The sequence below is a fragment of the Physeter macrocephalus genome, chromosome 8 (assembly GCF_002837175.3).
Source record: "Physeter macrocephalus isolate SW-GA chromosome 8, ASM283717v5, whole genome shotgun sequence".
Taxonomy (NCBI): domain Eukaryota; kingdom Metazoa; phylum Chordata; class Mammalia; order Artiodactyla; family Physeteridae; genus Physeter; species Physeter macrocephalus.
This window is the reverse complement of record NC_041221.1, coordinates 59,648,731-59,664,100: the sequence shown is the minus strand read 5'-3', so window position 1 is coordinate 59,664,100 and position 15,370 is coordinate 59,648,731. Positions and strand designations below refer to the sequence as shown.

The 15,370-nt window shown below is 38.5% G+C and overlaps 1 protein-coding gene across 1 annotated transcript in view; it reads left to right on the top strand.

Annotated features, from left to right (window-relative positions):
• Positions 1-7,372: 7,372 nt before the first annotated feature.
• Positions 7,373-15,370, top strand: part of SLC38A9 (solute carrier family 38 member 9) — a 109,590-nt gene continuing 101,592 nt past the window's right edge. The window contains exon 1 of the mRNA XM_055086888.1: positions 7,373-7,722. The gene's annotated coding sequence lies outside the window, so the exon portion shown is untranslated. The remainder of the gene's footprint in view (positions 7,723-15,370) is intronic.

The following is a 15,370-nucleotide window of genomic DNA, read 5'->3' as shown; positions in this document are numbered from 1 at the left end:
AGACACAGTCTTGCTGAATGGATACAAAAACAAGACCCATATATATGCTGTCTACAAGAGACCCACTTCAGACCTAGGGACACATACAGACTGAAAGTGAGGGGGTGGAAAAAGATATTCCATACAAATGGAAATCAAAAGAAAGCTGGAGTAGCTGGTATTTTATTGTGTATATGCAACATAATTAATTTAGCTAGTTTCCCATTGAAAAAAAAAACATAAGAGTTAAAAACCATACGGATGGATGGAACCATAAAAGACCCAGAATTACTAAAGCAATCCTGAGGCAAAAGAACAAAGCTGAAGGCATAACCCTCCCAGACTTCAGACAACACTACAAAGCTACAATAATCAAAACAGCATGTTATTGGCACGAAACCAAATATACGGATCAATGGATCAGAATAAAGAGCCCAGAAATAAACCTACACACCTACAGTCAATCTTTGACAAAGGAGGCAACTGAGAAAAGACAGTCTCTGCAGCAAGTGGTGTTGGGAAAACTGGAAAGCCGCATGTAAATCAATGAAGTTAGAACACTCCCTCACAGCATACACAAAAATAAACTCAAAATGACTTAAAGACTTAAATATAAGACATGACATCATAAAACTCCTGGAAGAGAACATAGGCAAAACATTCTCTGAAATGGGGACTTCCCTGGTGGTCCAGTGGTAAAGAATCCACCTTACAATGCTGGGGACGTGGGTTTGATCCCTGGTCAGGGAACTAAGATCCCACATGCCGTGGGGCAACTAAGCCCATGTGCCACAGCTGCTGAGTTTGCACGCCTCAACTAGAGCCTGCATGCCACAAACTACACGCTCTGGAGCCTGTGCACCACAACTACAGAGGCCATGTGCCCTGGAGCTTGTGCACCACAACTGGAGAGAGAAAACCCACATGCTGCAACTAGAGAGAAGTCTTCACACCACAACGAAGAGCCTGCGTGCCTCAACGAAGATCCCCCATGTGCCGCAACTAAGACCCGATGCAGCCCAAAATAAAATTAAAATAGATAAATAAATAATAAATAAATCTTTAAAAAAAGACAAAAAACATTTCTTTGAAGTAAATTGTACCAGTGTTTTCTTAGGTCAGTCTCCCAAGGCAATAGAAATAAAGGGAAAATAAACAAATGGCACCTAATCAAACTTGTAAGCTTTTGCATAGCAAAGGAAACTATAAACAAAACAAAAAGACAACCCATGGAGTGGGAGAAAATATTTGCAACCGATGCAACCAATAAGGGCTTGACGTCCAAAATATATAAACAGCTCATGAAACTCAATAACAAAAAAAAACCAAACAACTCAATCAAAGAATGGGCAGGAGACCTAAATAGACATTCCTCCAAAGGAGACATACAGATGGCCAATAGGCACATGAAAAGATGCTCAACATTGCTAATTATCAGAGAAATGCAAATCAAAACTACCATGAGGCATCACCTCAAATGGTCAGAATGGCTATCTTTTAAAAGTCTACAAAAAAAAAAAAAGTCTGCAAATAATAAATGCTGGAGAGGGTGTGGAGTAAAGGGGATCCTCCTACACTGTTGGTGGGAATGTAAATTGGTGCAGCCACTATGGAAAACAGCATGAAAGTTCCTTAAAAAACTAAAAATAGAGTTACCATATTATCTAGCAATCCCACTCTTGGGCATATATCTCTAAAAGACAAAAATTCTAATTTGAAAAGAATCACCCCAATATTCATAGCAGCACTATTTATAATAGCGAAGATGTGGAAGCAACCGAAATGTCCATCAACAGGTGAATGGATAAAGCAGATGTGGTATATATATACAAAGGAATACTACTCAGCCATAAAAAAGAATAAAATAATGCCATTTGCAGCAACATGAATAGACCTAGAGGTTATCATACTAAGTGAAGCAAGTCAGAAAAAGAAAGACAAATATATGATATCACTTATATGTGGAACCTAAAAAATGATACAAATGAACTTATGAAACAGAAATAGACTCACAGACATAGAAAACAAACTTATGGTTATCAAAGCAGAAAGGGGGTGCATGAGAGATAAATTAGGAGTAAAAAATTAAAAAACTACTCAGGTGGAATCAATGTTTGAAGGAAGACCAGAATTTTATTTAAAAACATTCTGAAGTCAATTGTAATGTTCATGAGCAGGTTCATCAGATTTTTGTGTGCAAGTCTGAATTTTGTTCCAATCAAATTTCCCATTTTGGAAAAGCCCTAGGAATTGCTCGATGAAGTCATCTAGCAATTGTGAGCCTAATCATAAAATAAGTTAGAGGGCTGGTTTCTCAGTTGTAATTCTAGAGCTCTTTGAGGACTTTCCCAATTAGCAGTTTTCATCCAATGCTGGCCTTTACCAACAAGCATATACCAACTAGCTGATATTAATCAGAGAAACCAGGTTGATACACTTGAATGGCTATATTAAATTCCTCAGCGAATCTGTGAAGACATTCAGTTACTTTGGAAAAATCTTTGGCTATGGCTCACAGTTCAGCTTTAGTCCAGAGAATATCAAGAAATTAAGCTTTTTGCCTCGATCCTCAGAATGCTAAATTTTAAAGCAACAGGTACTGACAAGTGCAGAGAAAAAGGGAGTAGGGAGAGTTTCAGAGAAAGGGGGAAGTTTGGTGAGAGAATTAGTATGGGGATGGTGGTAAAAAAGAGGAAGACGGTGCTGTGGGAGACAAATGGGGCCAGAGGCAGAGCCTGAGTCAAAGAAGCCAAGGAAGAAGAGCCTGAGGCTTCAGGAGCCATTTTACCTTTCTTTAATCATTTGTTTGCCTCAGTTAATCTTAAAGTCTTATTTTGCAGAGGCAATTTTAGACTCCTGATAATTTCAGAAAGCCTCAAAATACTCATAGAACTAAGCATTCCACTCAATTCTGGAAATTTTTGAGCTATTGTAGTCCAATTCTGTTTTAAGAAAATTAAGTTTGGGGATTTCAAAAGTTTCCCATAATGACTATTGATATTCTCAATTGCCTTTGGTCAGGTCAGTCTATTTAATTAGAAGTGCACAAGGGGAAGGACCTTGTTTTTTTTTTTTAACATCTTTATTGGAGTATAATTGCTTTACAATGGTGTGTTAGTTTCTGCCTTATAGCAAAGTGAATCAGCTATACATATATACATATATCCCCACTCCTCCCTCACCCTCCCTTTCCCACCCCTCTAGGTGGACACCAAAAATAAACCTGTTGATCTTTATTCTTTTTTTTTTTAACATCTTTATTGAAGTATAACTGTTTTACATTAGTGTGTTAGTTTCTGCCTTATAGCAAAGTGAATCAGCTATACATATATACATATATCCCCACTCCTCCCTCACCCTCCCTTTCCCACCCCTCTAGGTGGACACAAAGCTGATCTCCCTGTGCTATGCAGCTGCATCCCACTAGCTATCTATTTCAGGACCTTGGTTTTAAACATAAAATTGGCAAAGTCCCTGTAGAGGATGTGCCCTCAAAATACTTAGATAACTGGGATCTCATTTTCTAGATGTTTTTCCTCTAGAGTAAAGAACAATTTTCAAACAGTTTAAACAGCTTACAGCACAATAGGTTCAATTCAAACAGCTTGCAAGCTCATCCGAGCCAGTCTTAAGAAGACAGCTTTGTCCCTGAGGAGCCAAGACAAAGGCCCTCCCTCCCTCCTTTCCTTCCCTCCCTCCCTCCTTCCTTCCTTCCTCCCTCTCTCCCTCCCTTCTTTTGCCATTCTCCAGAAAACAGCCCTTCCAAAGGAATGGGCTGAAGGCTACACCAGCAGTTTCATTTGAAGCAGCCCCTTCCCAAAGAAATTGGGCCAAAGTCATTTTCAGCTAACTTCAGTTGAAACATTCTGATCTCAAGATCAGACCAAAGTGCCAAACGAGTACTCAAAACAAGCCCTTACCAAGAAAGATGAAACCTTTAAATAAATCCCAAATAAAGCTGGAGAGCTTCAAATGCAAAAGGGGAGTGAGCTCAGATCCAGGAGAAAAGGAGAAAGTCCTCTCCTTTGAAGAATCCAGCTAATAAAGGAAAATCTCCACTCTGTGTTCTCTAGGCCAGAGGGTCAGAAAGCTACAGTTCTGGTTACAAATCCAGTCTAATACCTGTTTCTATAAATAAATTAGAGTATAGCCACCTCATTGGTTTATATATTGCCTATGTTGGCTGCATTCACGCCATAAAGGCAGAATTGGGTAGTTGTTGACAGAGACCACATGGCTATAAAACCTAAAATACTTACTACCAGGCCCTTTACATAAAATGTTTGTCAATTTTTGCTTTAGGCCAGGAACATAATTGCTAGTGACCTGCAGTTCCTAAGCTATGACGTTACCACAGGGAACTCACAAGGGCTTCACAGAGTATTTTAAATTTTTGAGGAAAACACAGCAACATCTGTCAGACACCATGTGAACGCTTGAGGTATTTCACAGTTACAACATTAGATCAAGTTAATTCTTTTGGCTAACGTATCTTTTCAAACTTGAGTTTTCAGCAGTTCCTATGATCTCAAGCAAGTGTTGTGCAAAATCCAATGTGGAAGAGGAAATGAAGACAGTGATGTCCCATCTGATTTCAAGGTTTGAGAAGTTATTCAGTGCCCAATAGGTGTATACACCCAATTAGTAAGCAATTGTGGTTATTAAAGAATGAAATAAAATCTTTTTCTTTCAATTTCCATATATATTTAAATAAACACATATTAATTTGTTTGGACCTAACCACTTAGTAAACAGAAACTAAGGACACTGAGAAAAATTTACTCAGACACTAAGGGTGACACAAACCTCTGACCTAGAAGATGATCATCAATGGCTACTGATCATCAATGACTGGTGAAAAGCTAAAGGCAAACTTTATGAGACAATATTTGAGCCCACTGAATAGTCTTAATATCACAAATGAAAGACTTCAGAAATGTGCTTCCTGATGTGATGGGAAGTCTATAACACCAACTATAAAGGCTTGATTTTAAAAATCAAGTTTAAATATGATCAAGCTTCTAGACTTAACTACCAGTCAGCTAATTCTATAAAGTCTGTATTCTTTGTTGTGTGACCACTCTGTTCCATTAGCTTAGCGGTCAGCTAGTGATTTAGCAGAGATATCTTTATTAAATGCCTATAAGCAAAAAAGAAAAAGAAAAAACCAGCCAAAATGCAAAAAAAACTCTTCCAGTCTTTGTCAGCTAGCAGTGTGTTGGGACACTCCTTCAATGCTTAGCAGGATACTTTACATTTCTGCATTAGCCTTCACTTCCTGCTTGTACAGAGTCTGAAGGTCAGCCAGAAGTGAGAGCTTAGGGTCTTCTCAGGTCTTTTCTGAGCATGGGTCCAGACCAAGGCATGCATGTGGCCTTCTGGATTCCCCAGAAGAGGAGGAAGCTTTTCAAGAAAACCCTTATTCCAGGACTTCCCTGGTGGCACAGTGGATAAGACTCCATGCTCCCAATGCAGGGGGCCCGGGTCCATCCCTGGTCAGGGAACTAGATCCCACATGCATGCCTCAACTAAGGAGCCCGCCTGCTGCAACTAAGATACGGCATGACCGAATAAAAAAGTAAGTATTAAAAAAATAGAAAACAAAACCCCTTATTCCCCAAATATCTGCTTCCCCAGCCTCTTCCTTCCTAGGCTTTTTGGCCTGTTTATTGTTTGTCCCAACTGTTACACCGTACCCTGGGTACCCTGGTGGCAGTTGCTAATACATTTGCTTTAAATCCTTTTGACAATCCTGCCTCAGCCCTGGGAGGCTCCAAGTCTGGGGAAACAAAGGTAAGCCCTTGAGCCAAACCTTCAGGACACCACCAGACAGGTCAAAACACAAAACTACAACTCCTCTGGAATAAGGTCCATATTACTCTCTGGTACCAGCAACCTACACCAGGAATGTGGGCTGCTGTCCTCAAGGCCACTGGCAAGCTGGAGATAATCACAGAGCTTTCTTGCCAAAATTCAGCAGTCTTTTCTTAAGTGTTCCCCTGGTTGTTGTGAGTTTTTTATTAGATTCCAGAGTTCCAAAAAAAGCTGATTCTGACAGTTTCACCGGGTTATTCGTTGCTTTTGTGGAGGGAGAATTTTCAAGTTCCCTATTCAGCCATTTTCGCTGACGTCATTCCATACCATCTACTTTCGTGCTTCTCAGCCTTGCCTAAAAATATTTTCTCAGCCTGAAAAGAAGAGAAAGAAGAAAATTTTGCCACCGTTGGAGCTATCAAAAGAATGTACTGTTGATTTGAAGGCAGGCTAAAAAGCAGTTGCAAAAGTTTTTTAATAAGGACACCATTAGCAAAATAACTTTTATCTGCCTTAAAGGCAATATTCATCATATTACCTGCCTTGCATTTGTCAAACCCTCAATAATAGAGGCAGAGTTTGAGAGCATAGGCTTTGGAAGAAGACCTCAGTTTGAATTCTAGATCTTCTGCCACTTGATAGTTGTTTGGCCTTGGGTAACTCTTAAAATTCTCTAGGACTGTTTCCTTATTTGTAAAATACGGATAATATACACTTCTAGAATCATGGTAAAGACTTAATGAGATATTTTATGTAAAATGCTTGGCACTCAGTTTTAACTATTTGTTAAATTTGGTTTCTTTCATTTGGGATTAACACATTACACTACATTGTTGGATTTTTCCTGGTTGTTTTGCTTAAAAAAAAAAAAATAAGCCACCGGCTTCCTACGTAAGAGCTGAGGTATTGCCATATGCTTTTCAGGAGACTTACCTTAAGCTGACTTTTTATAACAAGCACATCAATTTTCCTTAGACTGTATGTTTATTTGGGGTGGCTGTCGGAGAAATTGTTAGGGATGGGGAGAGGGTGCTTAAAATCCTACCAAAGCCCCTCTTTTAGCCTAGTGACTAAACTGCCAACACGTAAAAAACAAAAAACAAACCTAAATGTCTAGACAAGGGAGAGAAAGTGCCAAATCTACCAATTTTTTTTTTTCAAACCAGCTTCCCTTGGTGTCCACAGGGTGCAAGCACGTGATGAGAGTACAGAGCACCAGCCAGAACAGCCTGAGATGACAGATTATGGGAGGTCAGCCCTAGATGTAAATGTCACATCAGCCCTTTCTCAGGTGGCCTCTGGGGTGGTCAGGACTGCAGGAGATCGCGTCCTTCCTCTTAGATGCCTTAAGGGCAGGCAGGCACGCAACCGACTCTGGCGCAAAGGTCTGGCTGCAGATAAAACGCGATTAGCCCCCTGCGCCGCCCTTCCTTCCGAAGCCGGAGGGCTGGGCTCTGCGGCGGGAGGCGTGTTAGCTGTCGCAGAGCCCTCTGGGAGTTGTAGTCCGCGGCGGCGCGAGGTTTGACTGCGGCGGCCAGGTTAGCGCTCTCAGAACTCCATCCCCCGCTGGCCCCCGCGGCCTAGGCCGTTGCCTTTTCCTGTTCAGGGGATGAGAAGCCTTGCCGCAGCAAGTTGAGAAGTTTTGGGGGAGGGGTGTCCTCCTTCCCGCCGAGCTCTCTGAGATTAAGGGCTTGGCCTGCTCAGGTAGAGCACGTTCCGGGTCTTGCAAACTCATCTCCCGGGAGGCAGCGGAGGGAAAGCGGGGGACGCGGCTGCTAAGGCTGAGCTTGCGACGGAGTCGGCTGTTACCCGGGGAAGTTCTTCAGGGAAACGCCTCGGAACAGTGGCTTCTTGCGGGAGCGGTGAGGCCAAAGCCGGGGCCCGCGGAGACCGGTCCGGAGAGGCGACGCGCGTTCCTACAGGGCTCGGGTGAGAGCAAGTCAGGGCCTCCGTCGGGGGCTGAGAAAGAACTCGAGGGGCTGTGGGAGTCGGTGTCTGCGGGAGTCGGTGTCTGCCGGACCTTAGGGAAAAGGCAGGGTTACCGTGGGTGAACACCGGAGTGAGAGGAGGGGGGAGGAGGAGAATTGGGGGAATTGCGGGAATGGGAGCGCCTTTCTCTATCCTGAGTAGGAGAGAGCTAGAGAGGGGAGGTGGGGAGGAAGCTCCTTTGGTGCCTTGAGCTAGGACCGCAGATGGGGTGAGGGCTGAGACAGGGAAGTCCTCGTCACGCTTTTCCCCGGTTCGATTGTGAGAGACAGTGCCCATAGTAGGTGGCTTGACATCTTCCTGTCTTAGAATAATAGAGCTGGAACGGGCCTTTGAGAGCAGCTAGTCAAGAGCATTCTTTCATTTTCTAGATGAGGAAACTTAAGTCCACCGAGTTGAAGAAACTGGCTCGCTCACCACCAGACAACCGGTTAATGGCCAGCTTGACTGAAACCTAATTTTCATGACTCTCAAGCCATGCCGTAATCTATTGCTGAAATCAGTAGATTAGCAAACTCTAGAACCTGTTCCCCCTCCTTTTATCTTTTTACTGCTTGTCATATGCAGGGTAACAGGCAGCCCCTGAAGGGAAAGGCTTTACACTTTGCAGTAGGTCAAAGAAATCCTTGTTTTAACTTGAACAAAAATCTCCTTGCCTCACAAACAACTACAAACTTCATATTAAGAATAAAGGTTGGTAACAAGCTAAGATGTCACCTATAGTTTCTTTGCCTCGAAGAAAATAAAGTTCACCTTTCCGTTCCCACTGTATGCCCACTAGAGCTCTGAAAACATTTAGCCTTAGATTTCTTCTCTCAATCTTAAATGCTGCATATCTCCGTTACATACATAAAAATAATGCTTATTGTGATTTTTATAATACCCTAAATAGTTACAATAAAGGGTAAACAGCATGGGAGGATGGGAATACCTGAATTACAAATTAAAATAATGATTTATAGTATTTTTTTAAGAGATACGAGCATAAAAGTAAAAAAAAATTAAGATAAAAATTTCTAGCAAGCCAGCATTTTATAATACACTTAAATTTCAGTACTTGCCAGTATTCTTTCTTTCCTACCGCCTAAACATAACTAGAGCATTTAGTGTTCCCAGTGTGAGAGGAGAGGTTCCTTGATGCCATTGCATTGTTCTGACTGCTAATTTCTTTATTAAAACACATTGTCTTACAGCACTGTCAAATTTAACACCTTTTGAAGGATTTATTGATCAGATTGGAAGCATGTTCCAACTGTCACATCAGAATTTGAATATTGTGGCTCCTATTGGCTCACCATTAAGCAATTCATAAGGAAGAGGTTTAGATAAATTTTGTTACTGGACTTTATAGAAGTTACAGACTTACATAGAGGAACATACATATACATAACTGCTTTCACCAGGCTGCCTTTTTAATGATATGGTTCCAATTGCTTTTATATTGGTATACTACAGAGGTGGGTAAACTATGACCAAATTTGGCCACTGCCAAATGTATTTACTTTTTATATGGTTTTCCTGGAACACAACCATGCTTACTCATTTATATATTGTCTTTTGTGCTACAGGCAGAGTTGAGTAGTTGCAGAGACCATATGGCTGGCAAAGCCTAAAATATTTACTATCTGGCCCTTTACAGAAAAAAAATTATCAACCCCTGGCCTGGTGAACTGTATGTAAATATAGTATCTAAAACTCTCCCATTTGCAGAAGTATTAGTTAATAGTAATTTTCACTCATATCTAAAACTCTCCCATTTGCAGAAGTATTAGTTAATAGTAATTTTCACTCATAAATACTTGTATGGTGGGTTCATAATCCATTTCTTTGGGCAAAAGCTAGTACCTCCTATTGCAGATTGTTGCTAGCATCTTGGCATATGTACTGTAGGTTTGCTTTTGCAAAGAATTGTCAAAGTTTCTGAATCTAGTGTGGAAAGGGCTGACATTCTTTGAGATATACTGATGCTCACAGTTAATAACTTAAAAATAACATTTAGGAGCTTCCTTTGGTTGTTCTCTATGTTCTTTTCATGGAGATAAGTGCTTCAGCATAGGCACCAGCAAGCAAGTTAATAAAACTGTTTTCATATTGAGACCCCATACTAAAACCAATCTTAAAATAAATGATAAGGGTCTTATTATTAAATGACTTATCTTTGACATTAATAATCTTGCATCTGGGACTTTAATGTCTTAAAGATCAGAGGATTGAATGAAATAGAAGTGAATATATCTGTTTATGTCATTTTTTGAATTTAACTCCCTATATTAGTGTTAGTCTGTGGCAAATTAGTGCTTAGGAATATTTAAAATTTTACTTAATCATTGACAGCACTCTTCTGTGTTACAATCTAAGTAATATTAGCTATGAAACTCCAATTCACCTCTCAACCTAATTCATCAAACTTCAGTTTATAGTTCTCCTCAAGACTTTCAAAAAGGTATTAATTTCCTTTGAAACAGCATTCTGGGGGAATTTGAAGTTCAGGTTAATTGACGAATTGAGGCAGCTGAAAATGATCAGTTTCCTTACAGTTCTTCATATTTACTTGAATGTTAATAAATCTTTGAAAGGCACTAGGAACTTTGGACTCATTCATGATTTATTTTGAATCATTGAAATAGCATCAGTTTTCTGCTTTTTTGGAATAAAAAGCTAATTTGACAATGCCACAAAATTTCAGATTTGCTCAGGACAAATACATGTATGTGATTAAACTGGGAACTTTATGTCAATTCCTGAATGTCCTTCATATTTTCCCCAACCTTGATTATCACTTTTTGTTAAGACTGACTGAAATCTAAGAACCTTTCTAGATTTTCCTCTTTTCTGGTTTCCTAACATTCAATATTCATTGAAAGTATCATCTCCAGGACATAAAAGAATCCTGTTTCTAAACTCAGCCACATTCTCAGTTTAGTTTAGGAACCAATGCAGTAGAGAGTACTGGTTAACAAAGTAAGAAGTGTAGCCGTTTTTTTCTGCCATTGTTTAAGCAGGTATCTTTTTTCCTCCTCTGACTTGGCTATTGACCTTTCCTGTGTTTCACTGCTGCTGGAAGGATTAGTGCTGTCCAAGGAAATATCTAGCCTTGAGACAAAGAAGTTTGCATCAAGAGAAACATATTCATCTAAGCTAGCTTGCTTCAAGAAAGCTGTGTGGTTTTAAATTTGTAATCCAGATACTTGGGCACACATCTTCACTCTTCTAGTCCTAAACTTTGTTTTAAAGAGTTTAAGGCCATTTGTCATTCTAGGTATTATTGCTTTTTTGTTTATGAATCTGAACAAGACCTGATTTTCAGATGCTTCTTTTGTCTTCCAAATAGCCTGCTTCCTTCTTTAAAGCAGACATCCCACTATAGTGGGAAATAGCATTTGGGATCAAAGTGGCCTGGTTTCATTCCCAGTTGTGGCTTTATTAGTTACATGATTTAGGACAAGTTACTTCTGAGCTTCATGGTTTTTTATTTATTTATTTATTTTGTATCAATAATTTGAAGGTAATACCTATTTCCTAAAGTATGAGTTGCAATTAAACAACATGTAAACATTAGGCCAGTAGTAGTCATTCAATAAATAAATGTTAGTTCCATCTCCCACTGCCTTTCTATTGACTTGTCTTTTTCTCTGAGTTTTTCTCCAAAGTGACTCTTCAGTAATGAATTCTTTCCCTTTAGGTCTATTCTGTTTGTGACAGTTCAGTAATTCTATGAAGCTCAATTTCTTTATTTTTCTTACCTCACTGGGTTTACTCACTTTATGCTAAAGACATGTACATATGTCAGCTGGTTTTATTCAGGCCACTAAATTAAGCCAAAATATAATTTTGCTAGTTACTTTTAAAGAACTAAATTCATAATAAAAATGATAGCTATGTTTATTGAGCACTCACTGTGGGCTGGTCACATTAAGTGCATTATCTCATTTAAATCTCAAACCAAATTCCCTTAGGGAATTTAAGTAAGTTGCCCAAAGTCACACAGTAAATCCAGGATTCATAATCCAAGCAGTCTTATGTGAGCTATCAACCACCACATTCTACTTAATAGAATCAGAATAGGCCATATCCCAATTTAACCATTGTGTATAATTCAAACAAATGAATACCTTCTGAAGGTGGTTTCATCACTTTTTGTAGATTTAGGAGCAATAAGGTTCTGCCTGCTTACCAATATTAAAAATTTTCTCTAGCATTTCTTAACAATTCTGTTTATGACTTTTTCCTCTTACAGTATAACAATTTCATTAAGCTCATTTCATTAAACTTAGTTTAAGTTCACAAATAATAGTAGCAAACTCCTATATAAAGTTCAGTAGTGCTTGGAATGGTTCCAAATGCTTACACATTAATTTATAGATTATTTTATGTGCTTTAGATTTTCTTTTATAAATTTCCCCGAAGTTCTTTAAGTTATTCTTTTTGATGAAAGGGTACTGGCTTCCTGACAGTCAACTTTTCAATTTCTAAAATATTTAATTTTTTAAATTGAGATGGTATTTTAAAAACTCTCTAAAGTTAATAACTTCTCTACTATATGTTTATTTTCCAAGCTTTTAATTCCTATGCCATGTCCATCTTTATTTATTTTCCTTTTCCTTTTTTTTTCCTAATTGAGATACAGTTGATGTACAATATTACATAAGTTACAGGTGTACAAAATAGTGATTCACAATTTTTAAACGTTATACTGCATTTATAGTTATTTTAAAATATTGACTGTATTCCCTGTGTTGTACAATATATCTTTCTAGCTTATTTATTTTATACATAATAGTTTATAACTCTTAATCCCCTACCCATATCTTGCCCCTCCCTGCTTCCCTCTCTCCACTGGTAACCACTAGTTTGTTCTCCGTATCTGTAAGTCTCTTTCCTTTTTGTTATATTCACTGGTTTGTATTATTTTTTAGATTCCACATATAAGTGATATCATGCAGTATTTGTCTTTGTCTGACTTATTTCACTTAGCATTATACCTTCCACGTCCATCCATGTTGTTGCAAATGGCAAAATTTCTTTCTTTTTTATGGCTGAGTAGTGTTCCATTATACATATACCACATCTTCTTTATCCTTTCATCTGTTGATGGACACTTAGGTTACTTCCGTATCTTGGCAGTTGTAAATAATGCTGCAATGAACATTGGTGTACTTGTATCTTTTTGAAGTAGTGTTTTCATTTTTTTTCAGATATATACCCAGGAGTGGAATTGCTGGGTCATATGGTAGTTCTATTTTTAGTTTTTTGAGAAATTACCATACTGTTTTCCACAGTGGTTGCACCAATTTACATTCCCACCAGCAGTGTATAAGGGTTCCCTTATATCTACATCCTCACCAAGACTTGTTATTTCTTACTTTTTTGATGATAACCATTCTAATGGGTGTGAGGTGATATCTTATTGTGGTTTTGAATTTCCCTGATGATTACTGATGTTGAGGATCTTTTCTTGTGCTTGTTGGCCATCTGTATGTCTTCTTTATAAAATGTCTATTCAGATCTTCTATTTTTTTTTTTTTTTTTTGCGGTACGCGGGCCTCTCACTGTTGTGGCCTCTCCCTTTGCGGAGCACAGGCTCCGGATGCGCAAGCTCAGTGGCCATGGCTCACAGGCCCAGCCACTCCGTGGCATGTGAGATCTTCCCAGACCGGGGCACGAACCCGTGTCCCCTGCATCGGCAGGCGGACTCTCAACCACTGCGCCACCGGGGAAGCCCTTCTGTCTATTTTTAAATTGGGTTGCTTGTTTTTTTGTTGAGTTGTATGAGCTGTTTATATGTTCTGGGTATTGACCCCTTATCAGTCATATCATTAGCAAATATTTTCTCCCATTCAGTAGGTTGTCTCTTGGTTTTGTCGGTGGTTTCCTTTGTGCTGCGCAAAAGCTTTTAAGTCTGATTAGGTCCTATTTTGCTTTTATTTCCTCTGCTTTAGCATACAGGTCAAAAAAACATATATAGGTTGCTGTAATTTATGGCAAAGGGTGTTCTGCCTATGTTTTCCCCTAGGAGTTTTATGGTTTCCGGTCTTACATTTAGTTCTTTAATCCATTTTGAGTTTATTTCTGTGTATGGTGTGAGAAAATGTTCTAATCTCATTCTTTTACATGTGACTGTCCAGTTTTCCCAGCACCACTTATTGAAGAGACTGTCTTTTCTCCATTGTATAGTCTTGCCTCCTTTGTCACAGATTAATTAACCGTAAGTGCATGGGTTTATTTCTGGGCTTTCTCATCCTGTTCCATCGATCTATTTGTCTGTTTTTTTGCCAGTACCGTAGTGTTTTGAGTATTGTAGCTTTGTAGTATAGTCTGAAGTCAAGAAACATTGTTCCTCCAGCTCTGTTCTTCCTTCTCAAGATTATTTTGGCTATTCGGGGTCTTTTGTGTTTCCATACAAATTTTAAAATTATTTGTCTGGTTCTGTGAAAAATGCCCTTGGTATTTTTATAGGGATTGCAATAATCTGTAGATTGCCTTGGGTAGTATGGTCATTTTAACAATATTAATTCCAATCCATGAACACAGTATACCTTTCCATCTGTTTATGTTGTCTTCAGTTTCTTTCATCGGTGTCTTATAATTTTCCAAGTATAGGTGTTCTGCCTTCTGAGATAGGTTTATTCCTACATATTTTATTCTTTTTGATGCAATGGTAAATGGGATTGTTTTCTTAATTTCCCTTTCTGGTAATTCATTTTTAGTGTATAGAAGTGCAACAGATTTCTGTATATTAATTTTGTATCCTGCAACTTTACTGAATTCATTGTTGAGCTCTACTACTTTTCTGGTGGCATCGTAGGATTTTCTATGTGTAGTGTCATGTCATCTGCAAAGTGTTACCTTTTTACTTCCTTTCCAATTTGGAATCCTTTTATTTCTTTTTCTTGCCTGATTGCTGTGGCTAGGACTTCCAATATTATGTTGAATAAATTGGCAAGAGTGGGCATCCTTGAGTTGTTGCTGATCTTAGATATTCACCTTAATTTAAAATGTATTTTTCATTGATATTTTATATAGAATGTTTTTACTCATTACATCCAGGAGATGCTTTTTTCAAGTTATTTAGTGAAATTGACAGTTTTAGACTAAGGATATTTAATAGGACTATCAATCCTAGTCTTGTAAATTAGGGGTCAAAGTAATCTTAATTCTGCCTTTAGTTTTAAAACTTAAGACCAAAGAAGTCAACTGAATTATTAATCAGTTTTATTACATTAAAAAAGGAACTGAAAAATCAAGCTTCTGTTTTTGCATATCAACTAACTGTTCTGATGAAACTACTTAGCTTATTCACAGTTCCTTTCATCTTAGTGAGATTTTAGTAACAATTACTATTGAACAGTGTACACTTTATATTCAAGATCATTTCTGATGCTCCACATTTGAATATATACGTTACATGGCTCTATGTTTCAAACAGTCAACTAAACTTTTTACCTTAAAAGAATAAATCTTGCACTGATCTATTACAAAGCTAATTTGGGAGCCACGACTAGCAAGTGGTGTAGATATGAGCTAAAAGTGAATTGAAGAACAGAAAATCATAATTGGTTATTAGCATCCTGCTAGGTTTTATTATTTAAGT